This window comes from Prionailurus bengalensis, chromosome A3, assembly GCF_016509475.1.
Source record: "Prionailurus bengalensis isolate Pbe53 chromosome A3, Fcat_Pben_1.1_paternal_pri, whole genome shotgun sequence".
Lineage (NCBI taxonomy): Eukaryota > Metazoa > Chordata > Mammalia > Carnivora > Felidae > Prionailurus > Prionailurus bengalensis.
Genome location: NC_057354.1, coordinates 103,915,718 through 103,933,587, shown reverse-complemented (window position 1 = coordinate 103,933,587; position 17,870 = coordinate 103,915,718). Strand labels below are relative to the sequence as shown.

Genomic DNA, 17,870 nt, shown 5'->3' with positions numbered 1-17,870 from the left:
GACTACAGCAAAGAAAGAAAACATATCAAGTTACGCGGAGCCCTATTCAGATTTGGGCCTGGGCCTCACCCGCACAATGCTGGGCAGAGGAGAACAAGGCCGCTCGGTGTGTTGTCGAAAAGCGCACCGGGCCAGCTTTGCTTTCCTTTCAGTCATTTGCTGGCCCAGCCCTGGGCAACAGGTTAAGTCCCTGCCCCACAGGTGGAGACAGATAAAACAAACCCAAATGGTGTCATGGGCTGCAGGAAACCTTTCTTTCAAAACTTGATCCATCTCCAGAGAGGAAACACGCAAGGACTTTGCTCTGGACAGTAATCTGTTTTCTTAGGGCAGCTGGGAGAGACCTGGTGGCCAGGGTAAATAGGCAAAGCGGCCGTGGCGGGGTTTTGGCAGGCAGGGCCGCAAGGGCAGTGTGAAAAGACCCCTTCCTACACTCTGTTCCCAACCAAGAGTAAGCTGTCAATCTCATAGGGTGAAGGTGCTCTGGAAAAAGCCAGCGGAGAGAGAGGGAGGCCCTCCCGCCGGGGAGAAAGCTAAGCCACAGGTGCATGCTGGGATCTCCTCCCCCTCCTCCTCCTCCCCCTCCTCCCCCTCCCCCTCCCCCTCCCCCTCCTTTCCTCCTTCTCCTCCTCCTCCTTTTCCTCCCCCTCCGGGCAGGTTCACCTGGCCAGAACCCAGCCCGCAAGTCCGCTCCCCTCAGAGCTCACTGAGCGGGGAGAGAGCAGGCCGGGACCTCTGAAATGCAACCCGGGTGGGTTTCAATCTCCGTGTTGAGCAGCTGGACGGGCAGGCCGGCGGCAGGCAGACTGCCAGCAAAGACTGGCTGAGTCTCTGCTGTATGCGAAACGGGCTCGGGGAGGGTCAGCTAGGCTTTAGTCATCAGACATTGTCCCTGTCAGCAGGCGCTGGGACTCCCGGAGGAGATGACACAGCCACCGGCTGGCACTTGTCGGCTCGGGCTGCACCGAACATCAGCGGTCATGACGACGCTCCTCGCGTCCCCAGGTCTGTGGGTCTTTCCAAAGCCGTGCCGTGGGGGTCACCCTGTTGGGGCTTCACCTGACCTTAGGTGGGCAGAGCCGGGCAGGGCAGAGCATCGCCGCCATTTTGCAGGGGAAGGAACTGAGGCACCGTGAGGAGGCCGCATCTCGCCTGGGTGGGCACAAAGAACAGCCCCTTCCCCGGGCCCTCCTGTAGGCGTACGTGAGGGGTGGTCGGCACAGGACGGTGGTTCTCACTTCATGTGCCAGAATCTCGGGGTCATCCTCTACCTGGTGTAGCCCACTCTCCTCAAGGTGGGCTTGGGGGTCCTGTCCCAGTCCCAGCCCCAGAAGGGGGTGGGTGTCCAGTGATCTCGGTTCACGCCGGGCCCTGCCACGGACCTGACCCCAGTCTCCACCTGCAACACAGGGACAGTGGCGCCAAGCCCGTCCAGAGCTGCTCCAGAGAGTGAAGGACCCAGCACGGCATCTCTCTCCCTGCCTGTGGCTTGATGGGCCCACGCTCTTGGCTCCCTGGGCAGAAAAGATACGGTAAGAGGTTGAATTGTGTCTTCCTGAATGTCACGTGTTGGAGTCCTAACCCCCGGTACCTCAGAACGTGACCTCGTTTGGAACTGGGGCCGCTGTAGATGTAGTCAGTAAGATGAGGTCATACCGCATTAGGGGAGGCCCCTAGTCCAGCATGACTGGTGTCTTTATAAAATTTAAAGGGGAAATTTGGATAGAAACACACACACACACACAGGGAGAACACCACGTGGACACGACGGCAGAGATCAAGTTGTCGCGTCAATGAGCCACAGAATGCCACAGATTGCCACCCAGCCCCAGAAGCAGGGGGAGAGAGGTCTGGACCAGATTCTCCCTCACGGTCCTCAGAAGGGACCAACCCCGCTGAGCCCTTGATCTCGGATTTCCGGCCTCCAGAACTGTGAGACGGTACCGTGGTCGATACTTTGCTATGGCGGCCCTAGCAGACACAGATGACGAAAAGGCCAAGGTATCTCTGGTTAGTTTACCTTGAAAACGGGCTTCGAAGCCCCTTCCGGCCTTACAGACGTTTATTCTATGCGTCGTTGTCCGAACAAAGAGCGAAACAGTGCAATTGCAAGAATGCTCCATGGGTGCTCCGTTCCAGAAAAATCCCACCGGCAAAAAGAAGGGAAGTCCCCTTTCTCTTCTCAAAATCCTAACCCTCCTTTGTTCTCAACAGGAATCATACACTGCGTAATTCTCCCCAAATGACCCCAAGGCAAGAGAACCTCTCTTTTCCAACCAAGTGCAGGGCCGACCCTCTTGCTAACTTCCTGGCCATCCCAACTAGTTTTCAGGAGAAAACTCACTGAAAACTCAGTCGCATGACTATGATGATGAATGCCAGCCAGTCAGGAGCTTGAAGGGTTAGCTCGCTCGGGTAGGGAATTAGGTCACACGGAGCATCGGCCAACACTCTGCCTTCTGCCCTGACCAGATATGTAGTCCTGACTGTGAAACATCCCCCCACCCCCTTGGCAGGAACTCCTCCTGGCGTGGCAGCACCAGTACCCCTGTGCCTTTGGCCTCCCTCCCCTGGTGGCGTGGAGCCCAGAGACGCCAACATCCTCTCGGACTAAGGAAGCCCTTCCAGAACTTGCCACCAGCCCCGGAATCCCGGCTGCTCCCCCAGTGATGGAGCATTGGACGTGGTGGCTCTCAGGGCTGAATTCCGGAGTGCTAACGTGGACCAGGAAGTAAGGCTTATGAGACTTGGTCTTCGAGTGCCCTCCTTTCTCCCTTGCTTTACACCTGAATTTGGCCTCCTGCTCTACATCTGCCCGCCAAATGCCTCTTTTAGCCTCGCTGTTACCCCGCGGCGTCCCATTGTTTATACAAGTTATTTCTCCTCCGCCAAGAATTTCTTAGTACATCAGTTAGAACGTAGGATTTTGAGAGATTCGTGCTGTCATGCTTCCCCCCACTCCTGCACTTTAGTGATTTGCATGTAGAAGTTACTCAGTCCAGATTTGTTGAAGGTGGATTCAACCTGGATGTCTTCTGTTCATTTACTCTTGTTATCTGTTTTGGTCCCAAATCCTTTCCCCGTGTGGTTCCGGAGTTCCTCCTGCTTCAGGGTTTGGTCTCCTCTAGGGATGCTGGTATCTCCTAATTTAGACAGGAGTGTTCACTGTAGCTGATTTCCCATCAACTCGGAGGAAAAGAACTCATACATTTTTAGGGCTGAAAGATTCTCCAGAAAGTATTTAGTCCATTTCTTAATAAGAGGCCAGGTAACTCGTCCGGGGTCAACTGGTTACGTACGCGACAGAAGAGAGAAGCCAAATGTCCTGGTTTGATGTGAGGCCATTGGTCGTGTGGATGAAGACATCATCTGTATGGCTGGTGTAGGGTGAGTGGGGGCGTCACATCGTATCTGTTCTGGAAGTTTCCTCCAGTGGCTCCTGGGCATTTCAGCTTAACTTTAACAGCTTCCAAGTGAGTTTAGACACCTCGATCATGTCTGCTCCACAGGGGTTGCGTGGGGGCAGCTGGAAGACGGACCCACTCCCAACACAATCAGGTCACACAGACGGTGTTCCTAGCAGCAGAGATGGAACGGTCTCCTGTTCCATCTCGCAAATCCACAGATATGACTGACAGGGAGTGTTTTCCACTTAGAGTCATGCAGATCTCAGAGGTAGGTCTGTTTCCAACCACTGAGGAAGCATAAAGCAAAACAGTCTTGTCGGCATAGACATATGCCTCATTGTTTTCAATCTGAACACATGTTTTACATCAAGAGAAGGGCTTGTGGTCGGGGTAGGGGGAGCTGAAGGGAGATTCAAAGGTTCTTCAGCACTCAAAGATCTCAACCTCTTCAAAGTTTCAACCCTCAGAGCTCTTACGACGTTTCATCCCACTCAGCAGAGACGCTTCCCTGCCCACACTCTCAGGTGCATGCGTGGGGACTCGAGTGTGCTCCAGAAGGATGGAGAAAGGTAACAGGATGGTCACCTCACTGCAGAGATTTTCCCCAGAGGATGTCATTTCTCCGTTGGGATTTGATGAGCTCCCTAAGGCACATTCACGTGCAGAGAGCAGGTGATATCTGGCTGCTAGAGAGGCCGCATCAAGCCATGGCGGTCATGGGTACCACGAGCTCACCCTGGAGGGGAATAAGCACATTCTATCTAGGACACCGGGCAGGTGGGTGCTGGCCAGAACCAGTGTCAGGGACAACAGGTTGATCAAGAGAAAAGGGAAGGGTTTGCATTCAGTTGTCATCACTTTCTAGCCTCAGGGTTCTCCAACCCCAAGTTGGAGATAATAATAACTTCCTTCCATGATATTTTTGGGGTTCACCAAATGCGATCATTACCTGTGAAAGTGCTTGGCACAGAGAGATGAGGGGCAGTGCCCTCGACAGGAAGGAATTCCGGCACCCACGCCAGCTCCTGGCTGTCTTCTTTCTGAGATGACTGTTTCTAAGGGGAAGGAGGAGCAAGATGATGCCTCCAACCTGCAGGTCACGTCCAGGCAAGTCAAGTTGGAGTGTAAGAGTACCACTTACACTGGGCCCCAAGCGGTTTGTCGTCAGAGGGCCCCGTGGGAAAGAGAGTGGCAGGGTGATGGGGTGGGGCCAGGAGAGCCCAGCACGAGTCCTGGGGTCACTGCTCGCACTCTTGCTACTTTGGACGGGTTCTTTGCCTCCTTGGCCGTCTATAAATTGGCCCGTCTATAAATTGGAGCAGACTGAACACAGCATAGGGTTGTGCCAAGGCTCCTGCAGAATGATCCGGGAAGACAGCTGGAAATGACAAGGTGCTGAAACATGTGTGATGGTGTTGTTGTTCTTAAAGGAAGGGAGAAAGGAGGGAGAGCATGAGAAGTGCGGGGGAAGGGATTAGCCTCTATTTAAATTTTTTTTTTTTTAATTTTAAAATAGTTTTAAGTTTCCAGAAGAGTTGAAAAAAGGGTCTGAAGAGTTCCCACATACGGCACATCCAGTTTCTCCTACGGCCCAGCTCCCATATTAGGATGGAACATCTGTCCTGTTTCATAACCAATATTGATAACACTATCGTTAACTAAAGTCTATGCTTTCTTCATATTTCGTTTGTTTTGACCAAATGTCCTTCCACTCTAGCGTTCCATCCAGGATCCCACGTTACATTTCGTTGTCAGGTCCCCTTTAGGCTCCAGTTGGCTGGGGCAGTTTCTCTGATTTTCTTGGTTTTTGATGACCCTGATGGTTTTCAGGAGTACTGGTCAGGCGTTTTGTAGAATGTCCCTACACTGGGGTTTGTCTGGTGTTTCCTCATGATTAGGGTAGGATTGTGGATTTCTGGGAAGAAGACACAGAGGTAAAGTGCCATTCTCATCACATCATATCAAGAGTACAGACATCTACATGACTTATCACTCTTGATGTTGACCCTGACGTCTGGCTGAGGTAGTGTGTATATGTGTTGAGTTTCTTTTTCTCTCTTCTCATACTTTATTCTTTTTTTTTTAAGTTTATTTATTTATTTTGAGACAGCTGTCAGTGCAGAGCCCCACATAGGGCTCAAACTCACGATCCACAAGATCGTGACCTGAACGGAAGTCAAGAGTTGGATGCTTAACGGACTGAGCCACCCACGCTGCCCATAGTGTAGACCTTGAAAGGAAACCACTGCGCACTCCATGCTCAAGGAATGGGGAGCTCTGCTCCACCTTCTTGGGGGAGGAGTAGTTACCTCGATTATTTGAAATTGTACCCCGTGGGAGAGTTGTCTATTCTCCCCCACTCGTGTATTCATGTGATCAGTACAGAATATTTCATATTCATATGTATCAGTATGAATCATGCATATTTGTTTTATACTTGTGTTATTTATAATCCAGTACTACTTTATTGCTCAGATTATACCAGTTTGGGTCACTGAGAGCTCTTTCAAATGGCCGCTGGGTTCCTTCGACACACCCCCACCATCGTGCGTTGTCGTTCGTTTGTTTTTCTGAGCACTTTCTCACTTTCTGACATTACGAGATGCTCCAGGATCATCTTGTATATTCCCTGCCCATCCTAAAGTCGGCCATTTCTTCAAGATGTCCTAATTCCTTTTATCGGAGAGTGATCCTAACATCTGAAATCTGGGCACCAGATGCTCTCATTGCGACAAGGGTGTCATTTCTTGTATGCTCTGTTAGCTAACAGATGTGTTTGCGCATGTAAACATGTAAATATGTGTTCACACCAACCTGTATCTACAGATATTTTGTACGCATCCCTCTGTGTCTGTATTAGGCTAGACGTGAGTTCTTACTGATGTCTCCAATGCTAATCCCTGGCCACGTGAATCATTCCAGCCTCTCCACTTTGTTTGCCTGTGTCCTGTCACTCCAGCAGTGAGGACCTTGGCTCCCGCCATCGGCCATCCATCTACTTCAGTTGTCAGTTCCAAAATTCACAATGGGTGGCTTCAGAATCATTAACGCGTGTCCCATGGGAAACAACTTTATCAGTCAGAATACAGTGTTACGTATAATTCCTTTTGCTTTTGGTTTTACAATTTCCACTCATTTCCAGTAGTACTTGGGTCAGCACCTTTTATACCCACCCATTCAGGGGAGGGATTTCCTGTATTTGTATCACCGTTATATTTGTTTATTTGTTTATTTATTTTTGGTCAGACTCAGCAGTCCATCCCAGAATCCCCCAGCCTCTTGAATAATTTTTAAAAATGTGCATACATTTGAAAATTTCCTGAGACGAAAACCCGGACGACTGATTTTGGCTCTTTATTTTTTTTCTAACACATGCATTTCACACTATACATTTCCACTGTCCTGCATTCTGTCACTATGGGTTAGTTTCTGTTTTTAAAAATTTTACGTTGGGGCGCCTGGGTGGCGCAGTCGGTTAAGCGTCCGACTTCAACCAGGTCACGATCTCGCGGTCCGGGAGTTCGAGCCCCGCGTCAGGCTCTGGGCTGATGGCTCGGAGCCTGGAGCCTGTTTCCGAATCTGTGTCTCCTTTTCTCTCTGCCCCTCCCCCGTTCATGCTCTGTCTCTCTCTGTCCCAAAAATAAATAAACGTTGAAAAAAAATTAAAAAAATAAAAATTTTACGTGAACAGATTTGTGCAGCGTGTGCCCCACCCCTCCGGCTGCTTTCACTCGGCGTAATTATTTCGGATTCATTCGTGTTCTTGCCTGTGTCGATAGGTTGTCTCTTCTTACTGCTCAGTCATATTCCATCATGTGGATGTGCCACCGTGTGTTTACCTATTTACCTATAGCTGTACCTCTGGATTCTTTCCAGTTTTGAGCCATTAAAAATAAAGCTGCTGCTAGCATTCGTGTGGGAGTCTTTGTGTGGACGTGCGCTTTCATTTCTCTTGGCTAAACGCTTAGGAGTGGAACGGCTGGGTCATATGGTAAGAGTATGCTTAACTTTGAAGACGCTGCCCATTCGTTCTCCAAAGTGGGTGGACCACGTTCCATTCCCACCACCGTGTGTAAGGTTCCGGTTCTCGCCCACCTCAGCACGGAGAGTACTCAGCGCCGAGAGTTAATTTCAGACATTCCAGAAGGTGTGTGGGGTTATCTCATCGTTGTTTCTGTTTGCATTTCCCTGGTTACTAACGAGATTGCGCTTCTGTACCATTCATATTTCTTCTTCGGTGAAGTACACGCTCAGTTCCTTCTCCCACTTATAAAACTGGGTTGCTTGCATTTTTCTTATTGATTTGGAGGTGGTTGTTTTTTTTTTTTTTAATATTCTGGATTCAAAGTTTATTATCAGACACGTGATCTGCAGATAGCTCCTAGTCCATGGCTTATCTATTCCCTTCTTTACAGGGTCCCTCATAGAGCAGAAGTTTTAAAACTCTATGAAGTCCAATCTATCAAACTTTTTTTGTGTCATGCTTTTGCTGTCTTATCTAGAAAGTCTTTGCCTAGGGGCGCCTGGGTGGCTCCGTCGGTTAAGCCACGGACTCTTGATCTCCGCTCAGATCATGATCTCACAGCTCCTGAGATTGAGCCCCACATCAGGTTCTGCGCTGACAGCACAGAGCCTGCTTGGGGTTCTCTCTCTCCCTCTCTCTCTGCTCCTCCCCTGCTTGCACACGCATGTGCGCACACCTTCTCTCTACTTTAAAAAGGTAAATAGGGGCCCCTGGGTGGCTCAGTCAGCTGAGCGTCTGACTTCAGCTCGGGTCATGATCTCACGTTTGTGAGACACTGGGCTGGCTGCTGTCAGCCCATCGGCACAGAGCCCACTTCGGATCCTCTGTCTCCGCCCCCTCTCTGCCCCTCCCCTGCTGGCCTGCTCTCTCTCAAAAAATAAATAAAATAAATAATTAATTAATTAATTAATTAATTAAAAGTCTCTGCCTAACTCAGAGTTGCAGATTCAGTTTCAAAGTCTCCTGGACCTGCCTGTCTGCCTAGAATTTTTCTTCTATATTTTCATGTTGCACTTTATACAGTTGTGCGTTTTTAAAATGGGCCTGTGATCCATTTTGAGTTAATTTTTAGATACGGTGTGAGGTGTTTGTCAAAGTCCAATTTTTCATGCAGGTAATTATTCAGTTGTTCCCCAGCATTTACCGAAAGAGTATTTTTTTTCTATGGAGCTGTCTTGGTATCTTTGCTGAAGATCAGTTGTGCACATATCTGCAGGTCTATTTCCGAAACATATACTTTGTTCTCTTGATCCGTCTGTCTGTCTGTCTGCCACTGTATACTGCTTCTTTCCAGGGACTTTATAACAAGACCTGAAATCTGGTAGTGCTCGTCTTAAAAAGGGGTTCTCTTTTTCAGAATGCTCTTGGTTTTCGCAGAGCTACTGTGTTTTCTTTTGAATCTTAGGACCAATTTGTTGATTTGGACAAAAACCAAAGGAATTAGGGATTTTTGACTGGGATCGTGTTGAATCTATGTCCGTTTATTTACATTGTACTCAATCTCTCTCAGCAATACTGGATCATTTTCAGTATATAGGCCTTTCTTATCCTTTGTCAGATTTATCCCCAAGTCGTTCTGATCTTTATGTTTCTAGAAATGGTATTTTTTACTTCAATTTCGGATTGCCCACTGCTTGTACATAGGCATGCAACTGATTTTCTTGTGTTGATCTTGTATCTTGCACCCCTTCCAGACGCGCTGGTTCCTTTCAGTGGCTTTTTGTAGATTCATATATTTCTTTACCTTTTTGTTTGTTTGTTTGTTTCATGTGAGAGAATAAATTTCAATAAAGCTACTCCCATTGACTGTATTGGAAGCCTGAAGGATTTGCTTTTAAAAAGTGTACCTACTAGGGTGAGTGAAGGTATGGATAGAACCACTGTCAGGGCACAATGGCTCAGCTACATGTCTGTTCGGGGTCTCGCGGGCTGAAATCAAGGTGCCAGCCAGCATATGCTCTTATCCAGAGGCTCTGGGGGAGGATCCCCTTACAGGTTCATTGAATGTGTTGGCACAATTCAGTTCCCTGATTGCAGGGCTGAAAGCCCCGTCTCCTTGCTAGCTGTCAGCTGGGGATCATTCTCAGCGTCTGGAGGTCTCCTGCATTTCCTTAGCTTGTGGACCCATCTTCAAAGACAGTTAGGGTACCTCAAATCCCTTTTATGCTTCTCAGCTCTCTTTAAGGGCTCATGGGATTCCCTTGGGCCAACCCAGATAATCCAATATAATCTCTCTAGATGAGGGTCAACGAATTAATAACTTTAATTAAGTCTACAAAGTTCTTTTTGCCTTTCACGGGCATGATAGCTTATCAGAGTCATAGGTCCTGGGGATTAGGCACAGAATCTTGAGGGACATACTTAGAATTCTGCCCTAAGCAATTAGCAAATGAAATCAGGAGTGACACAAAGTAATATGTGCAATACGACAATGTTTTTACAAGAAAAAATAAAAAATTGCGGGTAATGTTTGCTTTCTTCTTTGTCCTCTAAAGTAGAATTTTTTTTTCTTAAAGTTTATTTATTATTTATTTTGAGAGACAGTGAGAGTGAGCAGGGGAGGGGCAGAGAGAGAGAGAGAGAGAGAGACCCCGAAGCAGGCCCTACACCCTCAGCATGGAGCCTGATGTGGGGCTCGAACTCACGTATTGTGAGATCATGACCTGAGCCGAAACCAAGAGTCAGACGCTTAACTGAGCAGCCAACCAGCCACCCCCGTCCTCTAAATTTTAAACAATAAACATGTATCTTTAGAGAGCCATGAAGAGTTCACATAAAACCCAAACCCATAAAAAATTCATTTGCAAGACAGAACTCAAGGTGCCTTCTTCCCATAGACCCAAAGACTGGCCTTTGCACGCGCACGTCTGTGCACGTGCGTGCGCACAAACGTCTCTGCAGTAGCAACCGAGGGAGCAGGTCCGTGCGCACATGCATGTGTGCTGGTGTTCTCCTGCAAGTTGCTCTGCCTCTTCCCAAAAGAAGAAGAGTCCACTAAGAAACGTTCGTTTATCCGAGAATATAGATTTCACGGCAAGTAAGCAATCTGTGGGGCGGGATTATATACCGTAGAATCTTCTGACCCGCAGCGTCTTCTGTTGGAGGCAGCCACCTGCACCTGTCTCCTGTGCCCTGTCCTTCTGTGCACCCTCACTCTCTGCACAGGCTTGTGCTCTCTCTCAGCCTCCTTCTCCATCCCCTGCTGGACCACTTTCTTCCTGATCTCCCCACCCCAAACTAGAAACAGCCCAGATGTCCTTCAGTGATGATGGGTTAAGCAGACAAACCGCAGCACATCCGTGCCTTGGGGTGCTATTCAGGGATCAAGAGGATGCTGGGTCTCCTCCCGCTGGAGGAATGAATGGATGAATCTCCCAAGAGTTTTGCTGAGCAAAAACGGCATAGGTACCCCCCAATTCCACTTATACAATATTCTTGAAATGACAAAATTATGAAAGCAGAGAACAGACTCTTGGTTGGCGGGAGTTATGGAAGGGGAGAGAATGGGAGAGACGGAGGTATAGCTATAAAATGGCAACATGAGGGGGGCCTGGGTGGCTCAGTCCATTGAGCATCTGACTCTTGGTTGAGGCTCAGCTCATGCTCTCAGGGTTCGTGAGATCGAGCCCGGAGTTGGGCTCTGTGCTGACAGTGCAGAGCCTGCTTGGGATTCTCTCTCTCTCTCTCTCTCTCTCTCTCTCTCTTTCCATCTCTCTCTCCCCCTCTCTCTCTCAAAATAAATAAACAAATAAAGATTTTAAAAAATAAATAAAATGGCAACCTGAGAGATCCTTCAGTGACAGAAGGAGAGCGTATCTTGACTGTGGGGATGGATACCCAAATCCACACGTGAGATAAAAGTACACAGGGCAGAATGCATATGCACACACACACACACACACACACACACTGGTGAATATCCGTGAAAGTTATCAGTGTCCACATTCTGGCTATGATATTTCACTATAGTTCTGCCAGATGTCACTTTCAAAAGGAAACAGAGTAAAGGGCCCCCAAGATTTCTTTGATTTATTTCTTACCTCACCCATGAATTTACAAAGATCGCAAAATAACAAGTTTAATTGAAAAAAGTGAAGGAGAAGTAAAGCTTTTCTCAGACAAACAAGATCAGAAGGCATTCACTGCCCGGAGATCCACGTTGCAGGAAATGTGACGAGAAGTTTTTCAGGAAGAAACTTGGGTCTGCATAAGGCAGGGGTGAGTGTCGGAGAAGGAAGACATGAAGGAAAAAAAAAATTTTTTTTTCGTTTTTCTTGGCCTTAATTGATTTAAATTACCAGCTGTGGTTTTATAGTTTTCTTCTTATATTTTGGAGTTAATTTTTCATTCAAGTGTCAAGCATTTTTTTTTTTTTTTTAAGTTTCAGGCCTCAGGCAGGCTCTGCACTCATGGGCCAATGGCTGGAAGGGTCTGGAAGGAACCCTGAAGGCACCAGGTTCTCCTGAGGGTGCCCCAGCCTCACCCTGCCATGGTCCCCATTGTCTCTAAGAAACCGTGACCGCTTTTATCAAAGGGGACCGCTGACCCTTCAGTGCGTGGATACTGTCCAAAGCCATCAGGGTGAGTGACAGAAACAAGGACGCTGGAATCCCGCAAATCTGAGTTCAGACCCCAGTTCTGCCCCTTAGCTGTGTGACCTTGAACAAGTTACTTAACCTCTCTGGTTCCAGTTTCTATGTTTAATGTACTTTTCAGGGCACTGGGGCAGGGATGGGACCTAGCACGTGGGACAGAGCCTGCCGCATGACCTATGCTAAAATATGTTCATTTCTTCCTTATTAGGATGTTTATGACTGTCCCTCTCTCCGAGCAGACAGTTGGCACGCTCACGCAGAAGACTCCACTCCTTGACGAAATTCACATGTAAGATCTATGGTGCTTTGTTCTTGCTCGAAAGTTTATTCTCTGCCGGGAGGCAAGCGTAACTACCACTGCTCAGTTCTCCTCAAAACTTAGGCCGGGGACAAGTTATGTGGGAGGCCTCGCAGCTCGAGGAAAGAGCTCTGGATCCAAACAACCCGAAGAAACAACCATCCCACTCTGTCCCTCCTCCCAAATTCCCCTGAGAGTTGGAGCATCGTGTTGCCTTTCTGAGGCTCCAAACACTTGGCACCTTGGTTTTAATACAATTCTATCATTATTTCTCTACGCAGAAGTCAAAATGATGTCTTCAAAATGAAAACCAGTTCCTGTCAGGTCTCTACTCCCTAAATGCACTCAGTGGCTCACGTTGCACTTGAACTAAGAGCTGTTAATTAGGGCGGCTCACAAAGCACCCCTGACCTGCTCCAGCCCTTCCTGCTCCCTTGGTGGCTCACACCACTCAGCCACACTCACCGTCTCTCTGTTTCTCAACATGTTGAGTGCATTTGGCCCCAGGGCCTTTGCACTTGCTGGTTTCTCTGGCCGGAATGCTCTTCCCTGATCTGAGCATGCTAGCCTCCCATCTTCTTGCCCGGTCTCCAGCACTCTCTTAGCCGGCAGGCTTCCCTGACCATAGTCTAAACTGGAGGGGCTTCCTCTCCTTCAGCAGCCCCTCTTTGCTCCCACTTTGTCCCACAGCAGGTGCCACAATCCAAAATCATCGCATTCATTCACATGTGTACTTGATTTTTGCCTGTTGCCTCTTTCAAGAACCTAAGCTCTACGGGACAAGGGACCGTGACTTTGAAATCCCTGGTGCCCAGATCTGGGCCAGGCATACGGTGTAGGTGGTTCCCAATACCTATTTATAAATGAGTAACTGTTCCTTCCCATCCTGGCACAAGTACTCACACCCTGCGAAGGCAACCCAGGCCCCCGATCCCGGGAGAGCCATTTGCGGATCCCAAGCCATCCCCAGATCACACTTGGTGAAGCTCACCCAAGAGAAACATGCCAGCGACCTCAGACGGTCACACACGGCATTAGGCCTGAGAACAGAGGCTTCTCGGGCCAGGCTGGGAGCCAGGACAGGAGGTGCTGGATAGGGGTTAAGCGAGTGGGTCACCCCCGCGCAAGTGCAGTCACGTAGGCGGGTTGCTTGGGATTAGGGAGTGTGCTAATTCAGCTGACACCGAGGCAAAGGGATGGTACCTGAGAAAGATTTACATCTCGTCTTCCTTCCCTCCCTCATGTTACCCCCACTCCCCCGGCTGGGCTGCGTCGCCCGCTCCCCCAGCGGGGGACTGGGGGGGGCCTGCCCCCCCACCCCGCTCCCCACCAATGTATAGATATGTATATATATCCGCAGAGGAACATTGGTCAGAAGGCTCCAGGAGAGAAATGACTATTCCATAAAGATTTCATTTTTGTTGGAGTCTATCCACGTCTCTATATTGTCATAAAAATTCAATAGGAAACTTCCATTTAAAAAAAAAAAAAAAGGAGGCACAATTAAAAAGAAATAGGGACAGCTCCAGGAGAGGTTGGAGATGAAAGACGAAGGGGCCCGGTTCAGGCGGGGGGATTTTACGAGCTACCAAAGAAAGAAAAACACACCACACAGAAAAAGCGCCCAGTGGAAACCGTCCTGGCTGCCTTACGTGAGGCAAACCATCCAGTCTGGGGCTGGCACCCGGGGCGCCTGGGTGGCCTAGTGGCCGTCCTGCTCAGTATGAGGCTGTGTGCATGGGTGCTGGCTGGATAGGGGCGTGGGCCCCCCAAGGAAGGCAGCACCAAGTCTCTGAAGCAGGAGAACTTTGCCCATGTAGGAGCCACAGAGGTCTGGAGCTCAGGACAAGATGATCCTCAGCAGTTCCATGACCGGTGACCCCAGCAATCATAGGGAGGGAGAAAGGGCTTTTTAGCAAAATTTCAGGAAGTCTCCCATCTTCTTGCCCGGTCTCCAGTACTGTCTTAACAGGCAGCCTTCTAAGACCCTTCTGATCCACAGAATATTCAGCCTCAAGGTCCCCATTCCCTTGCATCAGACTGTTTTCCTGATTACACACACACGATAGATGTTCAGCGTGGAAAGTTTGGAAATACAGAAAACCAAAAGAAGATGAAAAGCGACCACCATTCTTTCACCTACCTCCACGCATCTCTCATCCTCATGTGGCTATTTCCCATTCTTTGGAAAAACGCAGTTTGTAAAGAAGAAAATACGAGAGACAGCTTGGGTATCGAAAGTGGGGCGGAGAGGGGAGATCCACCATCCAAAACAGCCCGCGTGCGCACAATGACCGAGTTCCTTGGGGCCAGAGCTGAGCTGGCAGAGAGCGATCCTGCCCATCAGAATCCTGGATAGCTCAGCAGAGAAACCAGAGGTCTGTCCAATGGGGGTTGGAGGAGGAAAGAGATGGGGGAACCCTCAGGGTTTGACCCTGTAAGATTTGATGGCCTGTCCCCGTATGGATGGTTCCTCTGCAGAGATCATGAATGTGCAAGCCTTTCCACGCCCATTTGCCAATTACACGAAGTTTGTGGTAATGTCTGGTTCTGACGCTGATACTCTCTACCCTTGCTCCAGTGCATGACTTCGGCAGCCCGGCCTGCATTTCTGGAGATGCAGACACTAAAAGCCAAAGTCCTTGTCATTGAGCTGCTTCTAGCAGTGGGGAGGCCCCCAGGGGCCACTCTTCTGACAGCAATGAGCCTCAGGTATCTGCCCACATCATTTGAAATTTGCAAGGTGGTAGCACTTGTTACTGTCACTTTTTTTTGTTACATCCCCATGGCTGTCATCAACGTGATGCTGAAGGCCACGAAGAAGGAAGCCTTGCCTTAAGACAGGGCTGGGTCACGTCTTTCTGCCTGAGACTGTTTAGAAACCAATAAAGTGCTTTGGAGCAACTTTTTTTTTTCCCCCTATCAAAATGAAAATGGCTATATTAGTCCTTGTTCCCGGTTTTCGGACAGAGAATCGTCTATGGGGACCTGGCACAGCTTTTCAAACGTGGCGGTTGGCTGGAGGCTGAGCAGCAACCCCGGGCAGCCACTGGCCTCCCTTGCAATTAGCTCAGGCTATGCCATGGCATGGGCCACTCACAGGGCTCACGGGGCACCTGCCGCTGGCGACAAGGGCCACTCTGCCAGGTGTGAAGCAGGCCAGGGACAGGTCTGAGTGCCTTTCCCAAAGCTGCCGCGTGTTCCTCTTCTATGGGACTGGACTGGCTCTCATTGACCCACACCCCTGCTTCGACTATGGCCATGAGCTCACCATTTATATCCAGGGGATATAAATGTATCCAGGGGATATAAATGCACCCAGGGGAACCCTCTCCTTCCCCACTTTTCAAGTGAGGAAACCAAGGCCAGGGTAGGTAGGGAGGCCCAAAGTCACCTGGCAATCACCCGCAGAGGCCACAGATAGCGGGGTCATGCTGCCTCACAGGCTGTAGCCAGGGAGAGCATGAAGCCCACGGAATCTGAGGTGGTGCAGGACAGGGGGGCAAGATGGGTGGCTCCAGCAAGGGTCTTGGTGGAGGAGTCCAGTGACCCGGAGGGATGAGGGAGACCAGACACAATGGGTGGGCTGGGGCTGCATTGGGTCAGTTCTGGTGTCTTATGTGGGTTTCTAGGGAGTCCCATTCTTGGCAGGGCTGGAGAGGAAAGGGCGAACGCCTGCAAAAAGTCTCAGGTCAAAGAGCCAGGCTCAAAGGAAGAGGCCGGGAGGGGTTCAGACACCAGGCCTGGGGTAGCAGACCAAAGGCTGAGGGTGGTTTCTAGAACCACGTTACGAGATCAGCCTGGGCCCTGTGGGAAAATGACCTTGGTGTCAAGCCATTCAAACCACTTAAGTGGGCTTTTGAGTTCCTTTGGGCCGAGAAAGGCCCAGCCCCGGAATCTGTAGACTTGGTGACCTGTAGGTTTGTGCAGATGGCTTTAGCCCAGAGGTCATTCTCACCCAGGCCTGTGCACCCAGGCTCATTTACGCAGCTGCACCAATGGTGCCTAGTGGAAAATCAGAGAAGGCATTAAAAAATAAGTGTTGTTCTGGAAGCAGCCTGGAAGGATGTCAGGAAACCGATCGCAGTGATTGCCTCCAGGGAAGGAAATCAGCCTTCGGCAAGAGCTGGGGGGCTTTTTGTACTTGAAGTTTCTTACAATATATGTTATTTTCCAACAATGTGCACATATGAATTGTAAAAAAAATTATGACAAAAGAATTCCATTGTTAATGATGACGGAAAAAAAAAATCACGCAGACACTTTAGAAGTTGAAAGACAGCCGGAGCCCAAACCGCAGTCTAGTAAATGCATCTACTCTGTTTCAACACCCCTACCCAGGCACAGGGACAAGAATTGTGTCTTTGGCCCCAGCCAGAAAAGCAAGGGTATGGGGTTGTGGACAGGCCAGGACTGGGGAGGTGGGAGGGAGCTAGGCTTTCCCCTCACCTTAATAATAAAGATATTTGGACCTCTTGTAGAAATTAGGCATGTGCAATGAACACAAGGAAATGCAGCAAAATAATACTTATAAAAACAATACTTATAAAAAGCAAAATAATACTTATAAAAACACGTATGATGGCTCACACTCACATAGTACTTCCTATATGCCAGGAATTGTTCATAAATTTCATACATAATAGTTAATACAATTTGCCTAACAACCCTATGAGGTAGGTACTATCATTGTCTTTATTCTACAAATAAAAGAAATCGAGGCCCAGAGAGGTTAAGCAACTTACTTACCCAAGGTCACACAGCTAGTACCCGTTGGAGCTACAGTTAAACGAGGTGGTCTGGCTTCAGAGTCCACACCCATTTCTATATCTCTACAATATACGTCCAAAGCACTCAGCTTCTCAATCCTTTTATTTGAAAAGCTCATATGAGAGTAGAGAAAACATAGATCCAAGTGGACAGGCTTGAAGTCGGAGGGGTCCTGCGGTCATATTCTCTCCACACAGAATGCCTTCAATTGTCACAAGTGGTGACAAGGACAAAGCAGAGGCAAAAAGCGAGATTCCGTCAGGTCAAGCTTAGAAAAATGGTGAAGGGGCATGAGGGACCATCGGATGGAGGCATGGGACCTAAGGCCCCCAGCCGGAAGCATCCAGCTTTGCTAAGAGTGCTGCAGCGCCTGGAGGAGGACCAGACCCCTTTTGCAATCTTATCTGTAAAAAAGCAGGGTTCTGTGTTTATCTCAGCCGGGCCCGCCCTCAGGATTAGCCTTGCACAACCGGAGGGGACCCTGGCTGAGTCGGCTCCCTGCTGTGTGTACTGAGCTCTCGCCTCTCCTCTGGATGGCCTTTCCTGCCCCCCCTCCTGCAGCCAGTCTCTGCGGAGCTGTTATCCCCTCGCGGTATCCCATCACTGCTCCGTTCCCGTGTCTTTTTGCACAGGAGTCCCGGCGACACCCCCAGGATGTGGGGCCCTTGGGGGCTTCCCCCTTTGTTACGGTGCTGGCCTGGCTGGCTGGAAAAACAGGTGGGAAAGGGTGTGCTCCTGAGAACAGGTAAAAGCCTATAGCCACCTAGGGGGTTAGA

The 17,870-nt window shown here is 49.3% G+C and overlaps 2 long non-coding RNA genes across 7 annotated transcripts in view; one reads left to right on the top strand and one right to left on the bottom strand.

Moving 5' to 3' along the window:
- LOC122497189 overlaps positions 1-17,870 on the bottom strand; it is a 157,834-nt gene that overhangs the window by 49,336 nt on the left and 90,628 nt on the right. The gene's annotated exons all lie outside the window — the stretch shown is intronic.
- Positions 643-13,608, top strand: LOC122497190. Of its 3 annotated transcripts, none has more exons than XR_006301050.1 (4): positions 643-751; positions 903-1,005; positions 1,411-1,532; positions 2,517-2,930. It is a non-coding gene; the product is annotated as an uncharacterized LOC122497190 (long non-coding RNA). The 3 variants fall into 3 exon arrangements; XR_006301051.1 differs by adding an exon at positions 12,235-13,608 and having other exon boundaries at positions 645-1,005; positions 2,517-2,731; XR_006301049.1 differs by having other exon boundaries at positions 649-1,005.